General features: G+C 38.7%; 2 non-coding genes across 2 annotated transcripts; one reads left to right on the forward strand and one right to left on the reverse strand.

Moving 5' to 3' along the window:
• Positions 1 to 15,813: 15,813 nt before the first annotated feature.
• trnak-uuu (transfer RNA lysine (anticodon UUU)) lies at positions 15,814 to 15,886 on the reverse strand. The gene has a single exon. It is a non-coding gene; the product is annotated as a tRNA-Lys (tRNA).
• Positions 15,887 to 16,684: 798 nt separating this feature from the next.
• trnai-uau (transfer RNA isoleucine (anticodon UAU)) lies at positions 16,685 to 16,778 on the forward strand. Its single transcript has 2 exons — positions 16,685 to 16,722; positions 16,743 to 16,778. It is a non-coding gene; the product is annotated as a tRNA-Ile (tRNA).
• The last annotated feature ends 680 nt before the right edge of the window (positions 16,779 to 17,458 follow it).

A 17,458-nucleotide genomic window follows, 5' to 3' on the forward strand; every position in this document is an offset into this window, starting at 1 on the left:
TTTTCCGCTTGAAGTATCCCACAATGCTCCCACAAATGGTCTTAAAGGGAAAGGTTACTGGTGAGCCATCTAGAAATAACAGATTTAAGATTATTTGTTTTGTTTAATTGGACATAACTTTGTCAGAGTTGCATGACTGTTAAAACCTATACGTTTTTTTATGGATGCTTAAATACTTTATTTGTATCAAATTGCCAATCTCTGTTAAAAAACATGAGCGAGTCCCTTTAAGAGATCTTAATCCCTCCATTGGGGCCCTCTTTTCTGACCGCCCCATCATCTCATATCGCCGACCACCTAATCTGCGTAACCTTCTTATTCACAGCTCCCTTGACCGTCCTCAGCAACCATCCACACCAGGCACTTTCCCTTGCAACAGAGCTCGCTGTATTACCTGCAAGTACATATCTAAAACCACACTCATTCAAGGCCCCTCAGGACAATTCCAGATCACCCAGATGGCATCTTTTACATCCAGCAACCTTATTTACTGTATCTCTTGCAGTAAATGCCCAGCCATCTACATTGGAGAAACAGGAAGGAGACTCGGAGACCGCTTCAGAGAACGTGTCAGGGCTGTGAAGATTAAAGATATCTCCAAGCCCATTGTTTCTCATTTCACCTCTGACGGCCATGACCACTCTAATCTCTCCATCTGTGTTCTCAAAGACGGTTTTCCAAACTCGTCCATCAGAAAAACTACCGAAACCAAAATTATCCTGCAGCTAGGATCACACCTTCCCCCTTCTCTTAACGACAAGCTGCTCTTCTTCTAAATTTTCTCCATTCATTGGAAGTTTCATTTCACACTTCTCTACACCTATTCTGACTTCACACGTCTTGATTGGCCTCTCTTTCTGTCCCCTGCTCCTGTCTCTCACTCCAAGCCTTTGTTCTCCTGCTACATTACCTTTGCTTACTGCCCTATCTTTCTCACACCTGAAGAAGGCTCCACAGCCAACACATAGCATTTTCTTTCATCTCTTTTCAGCATGGAATAAACCTATTACTTGTTTGTTTAAAATGTGTGTTTTGTATTGTTGTAGTCCAGTAGTATTTACTGTATATATTGTATTAAAAGTTGGAATGTAAAGAAACAGTTCTGTTTTGCACATACCTCAGTTGGCTTGTATCATTTAATAAAGTGATGTATTCAAGTACTACATCCCAGTTCACTAGGGTTAGAGTACACACTTTCTTTCAATGTGGTTGAGTTAACCAAGACCCACCCTTCAATGAGAAACTCACTGCCCATTGGAAAACATGTTGGTTTTGCATTGCTGTACTGTATGCATTTTAATAAAGTTATGATAGAGCATAAAAGGTCATAAAAGGGTTAAAGTAACGGATAAGTTATGGTCTCATATGATAATGTGTGCTCCCAAAAGCACTGAAGTGCCAAATCCAGTATACACGTACTTAATGCGACGTTCAAAGTCAGAATGTCTTCACTTATTCTACAAAAATGCAAATGACATTTAATAATAAAGACAAAATGATTTAATTTCTGCTTCAGATGTGCTTGATGTGTGGATAAATGTCAAGTTATCAGACAAGCTGTAGAAGTGTATCCCATCTCTCTATGGTAGGACTTCACATATTGTTTTTGTTTTTTTAGAAGTATTTTACTCTCCAGTTAAAGAAACATGCTATAAGTACTTGAATCTTCCTACAAAACATCTCATTGAAATGAAATAGCTTTACTTCTTATTTTCTACATTCAGCCTGACAGTTCTAAAATGATTTGTACATCTCATCAGAAGAAAAATGAAGAGGGCTAGACTTTTAGTTGCAAAAAATGAAAAGGAAACCCCTAAACGTTTGATATGCAGTTTATTTTTTTTTATTTACTTGCACAACCATTGTTAAGATCCGTTCAATTTCAGTTTACTGTTCCGTAATATTGAAACAAAGGCAGGGGAAAATGTCAGTGATGATTACCCTCAAAAAGTTTTAATAAGTTAAAATAAAGAAATGAATAGGTTATGTTCTCAGATGAGAGCATGTGGTCCAAAAAGCACTACAGTGCCAAATCTAATATTCACATATGTAACGGGCTCTGTCCACTTTTCAAGCCAGAAAATCTTCACACGCTACAGGAACATTGATGACATTAAATCGTTGTCATGTTTATTCAAGTTACTCTACAGATGTGCTTAATGTATGGAGTGGTACGTCAGTGGACTGGACAAATATAGAAGTGTATCCCATCATTCTATGTGTACGACTTCACACAGTTTTTGTTCTGCTTATTAGAACTAATTGACTCTCCCGTTAAAGAAACATACGCTACAAGTACTTGAATCTTCCTAGAACACAACTCATTGAAATATCATTACTTATTTTGCTTTGTCTAGTTTCAGTGTAACACGTGTGAAAACTGGTTGCAAGAATTGTGCCTCTCAACTGAAGAATGTGAAAGGCCAAGAATGAAGACACCTGGTTATGTACATTTCACAATGCCTGTAGTGCTGAGTAGTTTAGGCATGTATACTATCACCATGGTATGTTTTGTGAGCAGTAGTGCTACTGTAGATTTGAAAAATACAAAAACTGATATTTATATGGAAGTGTTTCAATATAATGCGTTTGGAAGTTCATCTTCAGGCTCTGTTTTGTTTTTAGTATATTCTACTACTGTAAAAAATTAAAAATCAAACCCCTAAAAGTTATTGATAATCAGTTTTTATTCCTTATTACATGCTTGCACAACCATCGTTAAGCTAGAATATGATGCATCAGTTACGTATATTTTATGTCCAATACTACTGAAACAAATGCAGGATAAGATGTTAGGGATGATATTAAAGAGTTATTTCACAACCAGAAATGTCTGGATTTTCAAAACAAATAGCTGCGTACTACAAAAAGCACCGAGAGGGAGCACCAGAGTATTGCATGTTACAGATATGGGTTTAAAAACCTAATTCCAATACCATTTTTATGTGAGATTTGAAAAATTCTACAGATGGTTTTCAGTTGAACATTAAACGGTTAAACTATTCGGGTCCTTTATGTAGGCCTCTCAGCAGGAGGATTTGCATAGGAATGTGCTTCATTTAAAATGTTTTTCAAAAAACCTAACCACCTCAAAAAAATGAATACAGCATTTTCCTGCATTCCTCTCCACAATACTGTACAATTGGTTTCAACTACTGACTGAACCAGGTTCAAAACAGACCAAGGAGCAGCTCTTTAGCCAAAGAGCTGTGGGGATATGGAACAAGCTAACCAGCCATGTTGTTGAAGCCGATACCCTGGTTTCTTTCAAGAAACAGCAGGATGAGATCGTTGGATTAGTAAATCAACTACCAAATGACATAGGAGGCCTTTTGCCCATTTACTTTTTTTGGAACCTCTTATGTTTTTGCATTCTAGGCACCACTAATAAGTGAGCAGCCACCCTACACTGCAAAGCATTGTATATGTGCAATATTCCTTATCTCTCTCTACAGGATTACTCTGAAATGCAGGTAACTACTGGTTTCAATATGCCCAACATGGAGGGAACTGTCCTTTTGATAAGCGTTGACTTACAGAACGGATGGAGTCGCAAACCTTTTCTAAAAATACAAATCATATACAAAACTAGAGTGAAACAGTGAAGATCATTTCAAAACTTGGTCAATTGTTTCAGTGATTTAGTCAGAAATCACAGGTCATGTACTGCTTTCCCCAAGTTTGCAAGCACAAGATCTCCAATATGGACACACGGCATCTTGCACCCGGATCTGAACTGGAAAGGGAGGTCGATTCCATTTGGTCAGAGCTTGTTCAGATATTTTTGTTTCCAGGTTATTGATGCGGGACTCACAATACAAGTAGAGCAGCACAACAGGAAAGTGCCGAAAAAAAAACAATGTTGAATGGAAAAAAAATTGTCAACTTGTTTAAAAAGTCTCAGGATTTTGGATATGAAGTTTTACTTTATAGATCGATATGAGCCATTTCAAATACTCGTTGTGTAAATGAGACTCATTGTACAGATTCCTAAAAAAATACCAAGATACAGACATTCTCATTCTAAATGCAACAAAAACACCACAAGAAATTGTTTTTTTTTTTATCCCAGAGCAGTTGGTGATCACTTAGGTGTGCACATAGACAGTAACCTCAACACATAGATAGTAAACTTGACCAGTTCCTTGCTTCAGAGAAGGAAAAAAAAAACTCAATCATCTTCTACAGAAAAAGCCCAATAACACCCCTACCAGCTCAACCAATCCCAACCTTGTCATTACTATGCCCTCTGACCTTTTCCTTTCACAGGATGAGCGATCTCTTCTTAGCAAAGGCCTCAGTTTTGTTCTAGTCCCCAAGAAGCTGGACACCCCGCAAACCCAAGTTGACCTCAACTGGTTTTACCACGGGATTCAGCTTAAAGCTCATTTTGCTGACGGCTCCTCCTCTCCGGTAGAGGACAATAACCCAGTCACTGATGCCATCAACAATATCAATCCTAAACAGAGCTCTTGGACTCCAACTGGCCTCTCTGTCTCTCTATTGCTCCTGCCTCCTCCCCCCTCCCAGCTTTTGTTCTTCTGTGCTAGAGTTGACAATGCATGCTACTGTATGGTCACCCTCCATACTGTCGGCCACAAACCAAACATGTCAAACAGACAGGATACCTTCCAACAAGGAACCAGGATCATCTACAAAATGATCCAAACAGTCCACCATTTACAAAACAGCAGTTTTTTTGGACGGGAGAACAGAGCACCCACCAGCCTATGACAGAAGACCGAGGAACTCAAGCACCTCATAAAACCTGCCAAGCCAACCAAATTCACATATTTGAAGCTGGTAAGCAATGCCAAAAATTGGCTTCACACCACACTGCAGATCCTCGAAGAGCACTACGAGGAAAATCTGTCATGACAACTAGAGGATCTTGAGCTTCCCACTGGGAGGAAGCTTTCACGCTTGCTTCCAACTGATCAAAGAAACATCATGGGAGGAAATTACAGAAGGACACCTTTGGACCCTACACAAGCTATCAATACTGGGTTAGGGAAGGACACTCAGGCAGACCAATTATCACAGTAGTTCTTAAAGTCTACAATGGCTTCTACTGGAAGAGCAAGGTATAATTCTGAAAAAAAAAATACAATAAACAATACAGTGAAGCTATTGGAGAGAAAATTAAGGCTCAGTTAAGAAACTGGAACAGTCTTGACTTGTTTCTTTACACAAAAGTTATTTATTTTCAAAAAAGACCCATGAGGATTCCTCTGGTGTGCAAGACCTGCCTGAAGACATTTGACCAGTTTCCTCTTCTCTTAAAGGTGGTGTGTATGAAATGAGCCTCAGCAGAGGAGATCAGTGAGGTCTCACTCCAGGCCAAGAAGGACTTGTTGAATCACCTGAGGAATGGGCAGGTTGGGGATTGCAAGAGCACAGAGCTCATATCTGGTGAGGTTGTGAGACTGGAGGAGTCCATGGACTGTTTTATGTGGAATCCTGAAGACACATCATCAAGGTGAGATATTTATAATTTATAAGGGTTCTTCTGTTTCTTTTCAAATTTACCATTATGTAAAGGTATGTTAAAATTATATACCCATTTACAATTGAGCAGTGATATTTCCATAACACATGTTTTTTACTCCTTAGCTTAAAATTCACCCAGGTGAAATGTCAGCCATAAACATTGTGACTTTACATTTTTCAGGTAGAAAATGTTTCCAGATTCCTGTTTCTTTATGGATCGATCTGCATCTTCCTTAAACTCTGTAAAGGACATAACCAAAACACAATTATTGTAACCAAATGAAGACCACTAGACTGTCTCACCAAACCATTGCTAATTATACCAAGAACATAAACCGTTTTCCGCGCTACATCCTGAAGACTATCAATGTGAAAGTAGATGATCCCAGCTTGGCTAACCTCATCATCAACTTCCATAGTATCTTAAAGGATATTCAACTGTACTTCTTTTAATTCAAATACAAAAAAAGATGTTGATAGTATTACTTTCTCCCGCAGATATAGACAGATGCAGAGTCCATAACCAAGTACCAGAGATTGCTGGAAGGTGTTGAGGGTTGTAAAGAGAGATGTGTTGCACATACAGCTCTGAAAAGAACACCCTGCCTGACCATCATCTTGTGCTGTATTACCTGCAGACCTTTCTCCAGCTGAAGGACCTGCAGCACCCAGGGGTGGTAAAGAACATGACAGTAAGAATACTTTCATACAACAAATAAGTTACACACACACACACATATATATATATATGGGATTTTTACAGTTTGGTGTATTAATTTTTGCTATTACAGGTCGAGGAATAGATGCAAAGAAAGTGTCGTTTCAACAAGTGGGCAAAAAGATGGTCTAGTTTGCTGTTAACCAGCACAAAACCTCATCACAGCAGCTGGCTTCCTTTGCATTGAGTGAAGAGGAACATGCAAGTGGATGGCTACACTGATAAACCCCTCCACTCAATTCAGGGTTGTTGTGGAACTGGAATAATCCTGGCAAGCAGTGGGTGCAAAGCACAGTATCGCCGATAATGTGACACCAGTTCATCACAGGACTCGCACATTCACACCACGGCCAATTTTCATAGAAGCCCATTAAAATCCATGTTAATACAGAACAAAAGACCTCCACTTGCATAGCTCCCATCATGTATAGTATTTAAGAAAATCTCCAATGTATCCTAATTGCATTTTATTTGTGTTTTATCAGCTGTTTCATCTTTACTTCACTAAACTAAGCTGTAATGCCCAGGTCAGCAGCTGTGAAGGGAGACAAAAAGTTTTTCAGTTCATCTGCGGGAGAGCCAATTCACAGTCCTTCCAACAACTTGAGACGACTGCATGAGAAGTAAGCAGAATAATATATTACTTTATATTTCTGTGGGTTGGAAACATTCACAAATGGTTGCTTGTTTGTTTTGTAGATTCCTCCAGCCATTCATTACCAGCCAGGAGGGCAATTGAGTTGACAGAAAAATATGTAACTGATGCACAGAAGAGCATTATGTGGGATTACTTAGCCCACAGAGAAACATTATAGAATACTGACTCAGCCAGCATCTGCTCGGCAATCAAAGTAATTGAAGGCTTTGCAGGACAAGGAGTTTAGTAAGCATCATCACAATCTTAAAATAAGTCTCTCACAAAACAATCATTCATTTCTTTTTTTTTTAACTTCAGGTCAAGTAATCAATCATCAGACTCTGGACAAGAATGCACACCTGCTGTGGAGTGGGTTTGAAAACATTACACCTATTCAGTTATTTTTTGACTGTGTTACAGAGACCTGTGATATTTTATTTAAAATGTTTACAACAGTGGATCAAGGCCAAGATCCACAACAGCAGCTGCAGGATTTACATGTCCGAAGATGGATGATGCTACAGCCTTTCAGCAGCTGATAAAGGTGTTTCCAGTGTTATTATATGGGCAGCTTACCAAAAAGAGGAGCATCTGAAACTGACTAGAAGTCATGACAGGTGGAAATCAGAACAGAGGAAGTGAGACTGCAGACCGTTAATGGCAAGTTTACAAATCAATTATCTTCACCGACAAACACTAAGTTTGGAATATATTCTGAGGATTTATGATGTGGTTTTCCTTCTAGACCTTTACACTAGATGGCTGTCAGGTAACCTACTATATTCAAAAGATGGACCGCTCAGCCAATGCATCAACAGTATCTGAAGTGTTTGAGAAGTGGAAGCCCAAGACAGGACTGCCACCAAATGACAAGCAAATTAAAAAGATAGAAAAGCATCAAATCTGGGAAGGCCTGAGCATCAGTGACAATCCTGTGAAGGGGAAGAAGGTTGTGACTTCCAGGTTTTCAGAAAGGAGAGGTGGTGTGTGATTATCATGGCGAGATCATCACAGAGACAGCCGCTGAAGCCCTAACGGCACAGATGGCAGAGGGAGAGAAGATACATCTTTTCTTTTTTTGATGAACCTGCACAAAAACTGTGCATTGAAGCTCGTGAAGAACACTGTGCCTGCCTCACGGATATGGAGACAATCAGAAGGTGGATAAATCAATCAAAGAAAAAAAAATACATCAAGGCTGTAAGAGGGTCATTTATATAAACGAACAGCCTGTCATAATCCTGTCTGTGACAAAAAATGACATTGTTGAGGGAGAAGAGCTCCTCTTTAATTACAGCATTTCCAGAAAATCATTTCAAGGCAAAGGACAAGCTCTGGAGTGGTTGGATCACTGACCATTTCCAAAACAGAAACTCAGTAAGTGTACTAAAGTGCATATTTTGAAGATATATATTTTTTTGTGGCTTAAAATTAATGTTAGAATTATGTTTGTGTTTTTGTCTTAAAAATGGCATTTCTCATTCTCACCAGCAAGGATATAAGGAAGGGATATGGGACTGCCAAAAAGATACATAATTTTCAGAAGAGCATAGAAGGCAGATAACTACAGTACCCCACTCAATTGTTACTGCAAAGAAATGCCACATCGTGTAAACAAAAAAAAAGCTTTTGAGAAGTGAACCATTCTTGAAATTTATTGACAGAATCTGAATAGCACAGCATTCCCAGACCAGGCACTGGAGTTTCCTGCAGCATTAGATGGGTAGTCTCTTGATAAGAGAGAGATCGACAGAGTACTGGAATTCATGAGTGACACCTTTCCAATTCATCGAGAACAGAGCCCACAAGATGTGTCTAGAGAACAATTTCTTACAATTTAAGTGGTAGTTTCTGAATAGGTTAAAGGCAACATGGCTCTACCATATTGTCAGTGGTTTATATTTAAAATCTAAAGATTTGAAATTTAATCTGTTTCTTAAACGACATTGTTCACAGGAACAGCAGCCCAAATCATTTGATGACTGTAAATATGACAAGCTTGTGATAGTGTAAATTGTACAGTGCAAAACAGTTATATTGTTTTGGTTTTGTCTTCAACATAATCATACTGGTAGGCATGTTATTTTTATAGCAGCAACCTGCCATTCACCACCAGCCAAGATGCCACAAGGTACAAGAGATGACCCAGAAGTACTTAATGATGCAGAGAAGAGCATATGGGTGAAAAAAGAAGACAAGAAATATCCATTAACACGTGCATCTACAAATCAGAAGATGGGTGATGGTCAGCATTTCAGGAGTGACACTGGAGATTAAATTCAAGTTCTTACAGCGATTTTCTATGTTTGGCTTCAACACAAATCATATTAATATGCTCACATTATTAATTTGTACAAAATGCCTGATATTCAATACAGGCCACGTTCAGAGGAGTACACACAACCCTGCCAGAACGTGGCTAGCTGAAGTGCGGCGGACCACAGGGAAAGAACTCTTGTCCACATGGATGTCTCTGCTCTGAAAACCAGTGGATAAAGGTATATGACGGTCTGTTTTCAGCTGTTGATTTTGTGCAAAACATTGAATATGAAAGATTGAAGTGTCACCATTCTATGAAGTTCAGACATAAGTATTATATTGATAAGCTAGGTCTGTTCTAATACCTGAAGAACTTTTATATTGCACTGTTTGCTTTGGTTTCCTTCACGGGCTCTGGTTTTCAGACATCAGTCCAAGATCATTGGTGGGTTAATTGGTTTCTGGTAAAATTGGCCCTAAGTGTGAGTGTGTGTGTTTGATTTCCATCTGGCATCCTCAGAAGATGTCTTTGTTTTCTTTTCTTAATTGCTGTTGATTACTAGAGTTTATTTGGCATAATACCTTTGTGATGAATACTTTCTTTTTTGTCAATAGTCTTATTTTAAATCAACAACGTCAATGAGTTCGTATCTTAACCTTAAAGAACAAGCAGTAAAAAAAAAAAACACTTCAGATGGGTTATAAGCTGAAGTTTTTGTAAGTGAACCGAGATTCCTGTGCAGTGCAGAGACCCGTCTTTAAAATGCTGCATGTATATATGGTGGACTTAAAATTTGTTCAATTTTGTCACAATGTAAAAGTATATTAAACAGGTGACATACTCCATCTATAAAGATTTGACAAGTTTTAATTCCATACTTCCATTGACTGTTTTGGAATGCATTCCTTAAGTTTCCCTGAATAATCATTGTCTCACAGAGAAGACCTGGGTGACACAACAGGGGTTAGGGCTGTGCTGAATGGAGGTTTGTGTAGACTAGCCAGTGTCTATGGGCGACTGCGGGATCACCGGAGATCTCCCCCCCCCCCCAACGCCTGTAACATTGCCAGGGGGTGTAATCACAGACAAAACCTAAAGTTTCCTTCATTGAGGGGTCACTATTTGTCATACATCCTAGCTGAACAAGAGACAAAAGATAAGCCTTCCACTGTCACTGACAGAGCAGTCTGGGACACTCTAGGCTGGACTGGACCATTGGCTTTGGAAGATGGGGTAACAGGAGATGAAATAGATCACACAAGACTGTCAGTCCTGCCTAGCTGTTATGTGACTGACGGACTCACCCCCACATTGAGAAGAGACAACTGGCTTCTGTGTAGAAAGCAGACCATTTCATTTTAACTGGTTAATCAGATCTAATGAGCTTTATTACCCTTGACAAGACTGGACACTTTACATCTAACTTCCTCCACCCCTCTGACTCAATCTTTCTGAAACAGGGTTATCATTTTAGTTTTGCCCGGCACTGTTTGAGCAGAAGAAAGAAATAATAGCGCTATTACCAACAGTCTAGCGCAGTAACCACTAACTCCAATAAGTTTAACTAGAGGAAGAACCCAGCTTCAGCTCAAAAAGAAAACTATTTAAATTATAATTCTCCAACACTGGCTGGAGACTCTGTTTGTCCATGCTCAGCGGTTATATAGGACAGGACTCGGCGCGCAGCAGGTGCGGCTCATTGCTCTGCGCTGCCCGTGCGGAATGCGCGTCTCCTCCCTCCTGACTCGTCACACCGCCTTCATACTCTACAGCGGGGAAAAAAAAACTCCCCTTTACTGTCTTCATACATCCCTCTTAAATCCCAGAAACACAGAAACTCCGGGGCGTTTCTGTGAGTCAGTACTGTTTTTTTCTGTTCGAGGTTACAAGCAGAAACAATAAAAGCGTTGAAAGCAGGAAGTTATTTCTGCTCGTAAAAATAAATTTTCTGATTCCTAAAACCTAATAAAATCCATGTAAGTCTCCCTTTCGTTCCCAATGCACATTACTGAATATAAACCAGTCAAGTTCAAGTACTTTTCTGATTTATCTGAATAGTTCTGGCGCAGCTGTTACAACACAGATACAAACTATTTTTTTTTTCAAAGGAGCTCTAGCCTTTTTTAAATTGAATATTTTTTTCAAATCGCTAAGTCACAAGAAACACCAACAACACTCATCGTAAGCTACTGACCAATCACATTCCTGAATTTTAAACCCATTTAGTATTTATTTTTAAATTGTTTTATTTTTTTATTTTACACCTGTTTTACGTATTCTTGCTGCTGTCCTTTTACAGCCACTTGGACAGACCGCTCTGAGACATCTGCGTTCAGTAAGCGCTGAGCCTGCTCTCAGAGCAAATTGCCTCTTTTACATAGCAGCCCCGACACTGAGAAACGAAGAGTAATGCCTTCTATCTGGCATTTTTCATGTCCAATACGTTTGACATCTACCAAGGGCGACAGAGTTCTTTTGTGACACTATTTATTTTTTTTCTTTCTGTTCTCTCTTTGAAAACAAAACTAGAAATCGTGCAAGGGAAAAATGTTTTTTTTTTTCATAGAGAAAACGTGCACCAGTATGTGTGTTGAGAAGAAATGATTAAACATGATATGTGACCTAATTTACCAGAGCAAATGCTCACCCAGCAAGGTCTGGAGAAGTTGGAGAGGATGACTTCGCATGCACATGTGCTTGCATGCAGTCATATGTGCTTGCATGTGTGCTTACGTGCAAACGGGCGTGGATTCTTGTATGCAAAAAACTTTCCGAGGCTCTTCTGAAGCACATAAAATTATTTGGAGATATACATTTGTCTTGTTTTACTCTTAGGCTCTAGATTTGATAACTTTTTTTTTGCATTTTTGCATTTTTCATTATTTTCCAGAAAATGGTTGCAAGCCCGATATCATGCGAAGAAACTTCAGGATTCAGGGATCAGTCAATGGATTTTCTTCAAAGTTGGATTTTTGCACTCTGTGGACAAACAGATGTTCTATAATGTTTTTTTTTTTCAAATTTAAAAATATCATTTTTTCATGGAGATTTGAAGGGGATGGATTCACCCTCCTTTAGCCAGGACAGAGCTCCAGGAGCCTGGGTAGGATTCTAGCTTTCTCCCCTTGCAGGCACCTGGCACAAAATACATATTTTTTTTCCTTAAAATCTTTTGTTTTGTATTCCTTGTTGTTCCAAACGTAATTTTAATCACTTTTAATTGGAGATTATATTAATCATTAATAAATGACCAATTTCACTAAAAATAATGTAATATAAAACTGATGTTTTTAACTTTATTGTAGTGTTTTAGAATCGAATATATCTTCAAAAATTGTTATTTTTCACTCCTAGGAATGAAAGCTGTTGTTATATGATGTTTATTTTCAAATTTAAAAAAATCAAAGGCATCGGACACAGAACCTCATGGTTTTCCTAAAAATCTTTTTTTATGTTCCCTGGTGTTCCAAACTTAGTTTTAATAAATTTTAATTTGTTATTATGTTAAAAACAGGGTAATACATTCCTAATTGGACTATAAATAATGTCATATTGTCTGCTATAAAACTGATGTTTTCAACTCTATTGTAGAGATTCTAGAATCAACTAATAGAGAATTGAAATAAAAAAATGGCATAAGAAGACATTACCAACAACGACCACAAGATGGAGATATTGTCCAAAGAGGCAAGAGGGGCAAAGCCGCGATAAGGTAAAATCATTTTTTTAAAGAGATTGCTGTCAGAATGCACATCCGTATCCCAAACAGAATCTCTAGTAAAATATGATCATTTATGAAACAGGCAAATGAGTGTCTGCTACAATATGATTGCTACATATCTGCATTTGTTGGTTTTTAAGTAAGAGAGTTGGGTTTGTAAGTTTTGAGTAAGAGTGCAGGGGGTTTAAACCTGCGATCCAGTGTGTTGAAGTATTTCACAACACTACCTCTAGCACATCTGGAAATAAATCCTCATAATGATTATTGCCCTGGGCATGTACCAAAAAATCCCTGAGCATATATATATCACTGTGTTGAAGCTAGAGACAGAATAACTGCAAACACATCCTAAATACAGTGTTCCTGCACCTTTGACCTCATCCAGAATGTATTATTTTTTTAAAGGGATTGCTGTCAGAATGCACAACTGAATCCCAAACAGAATCTCTAGTCAAATATGATCATTTGTGAAACAGGCAAATGAGTCTCTCAGGGGCCCATTGCTCGTTTTCAGACACATTTATGCAATACTTTCACCATGCGTTGAGCAATAGGGATTAAAGATACCAGAGGTAAGGTTTAAAAGTGATTCTGAGGTGCAACACATCAGCGATACAGCTAGGCATCTGAAATGTGGGGTTCGAGAGCCCTTCAGGGAACCGTACCCTAAAGGTACCAGAAGTCCACTAGTATAAGCATTAAGTCACTGTCACCCCTGTTACAATGTGATTGCTAGATATCTTAATTTCTTTGGTTTTTAAGGAGTAAGAGTGCAGGGGGTCTAAATCTGCGATCCAGTGTGTTGAAGTATTTCACAACACTACCTGTAGCCCGTCTGGAAATAAATCCTCAGACTGCTTATTGCCCTGGGCATGTATCAATAAATCACTGAGCATATATATATATATCACTGTGTTGAAGCTAGAGACCTGTATGTAATAATATAAATAGAATAGATTATAATAACATAATGATCCAGTGTGTTACACTACTTCACTGCTTCACTGCTCTATGCCGTCTGGAAATAAATCCTCAGACTGCTTATTGCCCTGGGCATGTACCAATAAATTACAGGAGCACATCTATATATCACTGCATTGAAGCAGGAGACAGAGAATCACTGCAAACACATCCTAAATACAGTGTTCCTGCACCTTTGACCTCATCCAGAACGTATCATTTTTTTAAAGGGATTGCTGTCCGAATGCACATCTGAATCCCAAACGGAATCTCTGGTAAAATACGATCATTTGTGAAACAGGCAAATGAGTGTCTCAGGGGCCCATTCCTCATTGTCAGACACATGTATGCAATGCTTTCACCATGCATTGAGCAATAGGGATTAAAGACGACTAAGGACATGATAATTCACCTGAAGAACGGGGTCATCGTGGATTACAACAGAATAGAGATCGTGTCTGGTGAGGCAAACAGGACAGTGGTTGTAAGACTGCTGGAGTCCTTGGGCCTTTTTGTACGTGGGAACCTGGTAAATGATTTGAACTAATTTAACGTCATATTCGGGAAATCCAGAGAACGTCTTCACACTTGTCGTGGCTGTTGCAGGAAACACCTGTTGAATCTCACTCGGGATTTCTTGAGAGATCATTCAGCGAGTGAGTCGCAATTAGGAGATAATTTGGTATTTCTTAAGAGAACTCAGGATTTTTTTTTCCTTGGTGGCAATGCGCTTCCGCAATAAATCATAGACTCTGCTTTCAAAATAGCTGCACCAGGTACTCGGACAGATAAACACAGGGATTTAAAATTCAAGAATATGAATGGTCAACTGCTTCCAGTTGGGGTTTTTACGTTTCGTATTTAGTGATTTTTGTATCAATCTTTTAAAAAAATCATTAAAATGCGAACAATATGTAAATTAAAAACAACAGCACCGACAAATGCTGGGAAGACAGGTAGTTTTTTTGTAATCAAATTCCAATGTCAAATACTGTGTATGAGAGCTTACTGTACGTAACTTTCCTTTTCTCACATTTTCTGACGACTATTCCGAAGGGGCACCCTGTCAACTCTTAATACTTTTAAAAAATCTGTCTGCGTGTTTGATTATTTTAAAAAAAGATCAATGTTGATTATAACTAAAGAAATTAATGATCACAAACAAAAAAAAGGGCTGAAGATGCGAGTCGCTTTTGTATTAGAGCTGGATGACACGAGCTTATAAATAAATAAAAAATGTTTTCTTCCAATAAATCATACATTTTGTTCCATCCTTCTTACTATACTTCTCTCTTGTAGTAGTAAAGCATTTTGATTGAAACCGAACAATAGATTAAAGGTTTCATCTATACACTTATACTTCCACTGCTGTGCAGCGGAGCCTGATACACCCCAGTAGGCAAAAGACGTATAATATACGTCTATTAAACGCACACCTTAGACGTATAAATGTGGTCTGAAATTCGTCTAGAATGAAATTCTAATATACGTCTATTGTTATACGTCAATTATACGTCTATGATTAGATGTTCATTATACATAAATGGTTGGAGTTCTATTATATGGATAAATTTAGAGGTCTATTATACGGATAACTTTAGAGGACTATTATACGTATATGGTTAGAGGTCTATTATACGGATAACTTTAGAGGACTATTATACGTATATGGTTAGAGGTCTATTATAACATGAATAATAGTTGTGAATAACATAAAACTGTCACTACACATGGTTGAGTCCTTGAGTCTGGCACCTAAGACCACTCAGCCATCCTGACAAGCAGTGGAGGCTGGTGTTTTGAATGCGCCGGTTTCTTTGTCGAAGGATTATTAACTACTACTGATAGTTCTTTTCTTCTTATTACAGAGATTTCTGCATTGCAAGACAATTGACGATATAGATAAAGTAAAGTCTTGGCAAACGAAATACGCACGGACAGGGTTGGACTCCGCAATCTTCGGTTTACGAGACTGACACCTTACCGATTTATAATGACATTCACAATAGATTTAAGGAAAACACAACTGCCTGAACAGGGACTTGAACCCTGGGCCTTCAAATTAAAAGTCTGATGCTTTACCAACTGAGCTATCCAGGCTCCAGAAGAGAGTCAACACTGTCGGGATCCTCGCAAGTCACATATCTCTTCTTGTGCCGAAGCGCAGTCGTACCTGACCCGTCTGGAATGACCACTGACAGACTTTATCCAGAAGTGACAGCACCACTCCCAGTAGAATGAGAGAGAAATACAGTACGACGTGAGGAGTCAAGAGGCTCCCACAATTCATCTTTCCTCACAATACACATTTTTTCACTAACATTTTGACCTTTTCACAATCAGATTTTTTCACATTTAATAAGATCTTTTAATCAACAACATTTAAGAAAGAAAAGAAATGGAACATTTTTTGGAACAATAAACAACAAAAAACTTTCAATGCCTTGGTTGTATACATGTGCACACCCTTTATAAAGGGGGTTGCAACTGTGCTGAAATTTAACCAGTCACATTCCAGATCATGTGCAAAGGTTATTTGCCTTTGCCAGACGTCAATTGTATTGATTCTGATTAGTCCTAATTTATATCACTTGATCTCATATAACCAACCGATCTGGGAGAACAAACGTTCAAACTGCACAGCGGAACATGAAAAGAAATCCGACTGCTGGTTGTCAGCAAAGAATGTCGTTACAAATTATCCACCGAGCTGTTTTATGTATCCGGCCACCTCTTTCCTTCTTTGCAGTGAGCACAATTCTTTCCGTTTATTCTCTTGTATATTCTTTTCTATTGTACTGTCCCTTTCCCCCATGTGGAGATGGATTCACAACCGACACCCTGTTTTCACCCTGTGTTTCTGCCACGTCAGTCTGTATGAGGAGTGGGTGTTTCACAGCTCCAGTGGCGCAATTGGTCAGCGTGCGGTACTTATACGGCAGTACACAGCGGAGCTATGCTGAGGTTGTGAGTTCGAACCTCACCTGGAGCAGTATGGCCTGTGTCTTTAGCTACTGAAAGCAACTGACGAGTTTAGGTGTTGGAGATGAGGTTTAAATTAATTTGAAAGAATCAAGTAAAGGTTTTTTTCTATATCACACCCAAAGAAGGCTCCACTGCTGAAACATTTCCTGCTCGTTTCAGCATGGAATAAGTAGTTGCAAGAAAATCAGCCACCTGAATAGGGACCCTGAGATGAAATGTTCGATATTCTACTGACTGGGCTATTCCCGTCTACTCAATTTCTTTCTGAAACAGTGTTTTTCCAGAAATACTTACAATTTGTGAAATTTAAAATACAATCTTGCTTAAAAATGCAGATGATTTTTTTCCCAAAAAACGTAAATGGAGAAAACTGACCCATTTGAGTCTCTGTGGTACAATTGCTTAGTGCGGTCAGGTTGGGACTAAAATGATAGTAAGGTGCTGGTTCAAGCACAACCTGGCATGCCTTTCTCACTGATCCAACATGAACATCATCTAGGGAAGAAGTGGCATTTAATGTTTAATACATTATTGACTTTATTGATAATTGGAGGGAATGCAAATGCTTTGCATGTATCAAATTACAGCACATAACAACTGAGTACTGTACCTGAGTCGATATCACTGGGCAATTTCCAGTAGTGACCAACATCATCAACTTAAGATAAGATTCACACATGGAGTTTT

Source organism: Lepisosteus oculatus, chromosome 14 (genome assembly GCF_040954835.1).
Source record: "Lepisosteus oculatus isolate fLepOcu1 chromosome 14, fLepOcu1.hap2, whole genome shotgun sequence".
NCBI lineage: Eukaryota > Metazoa > Chordata > Actinopteri > Semionotiformes > Lepisosteidae > Lepisosteus > Lepisosteus oculatus.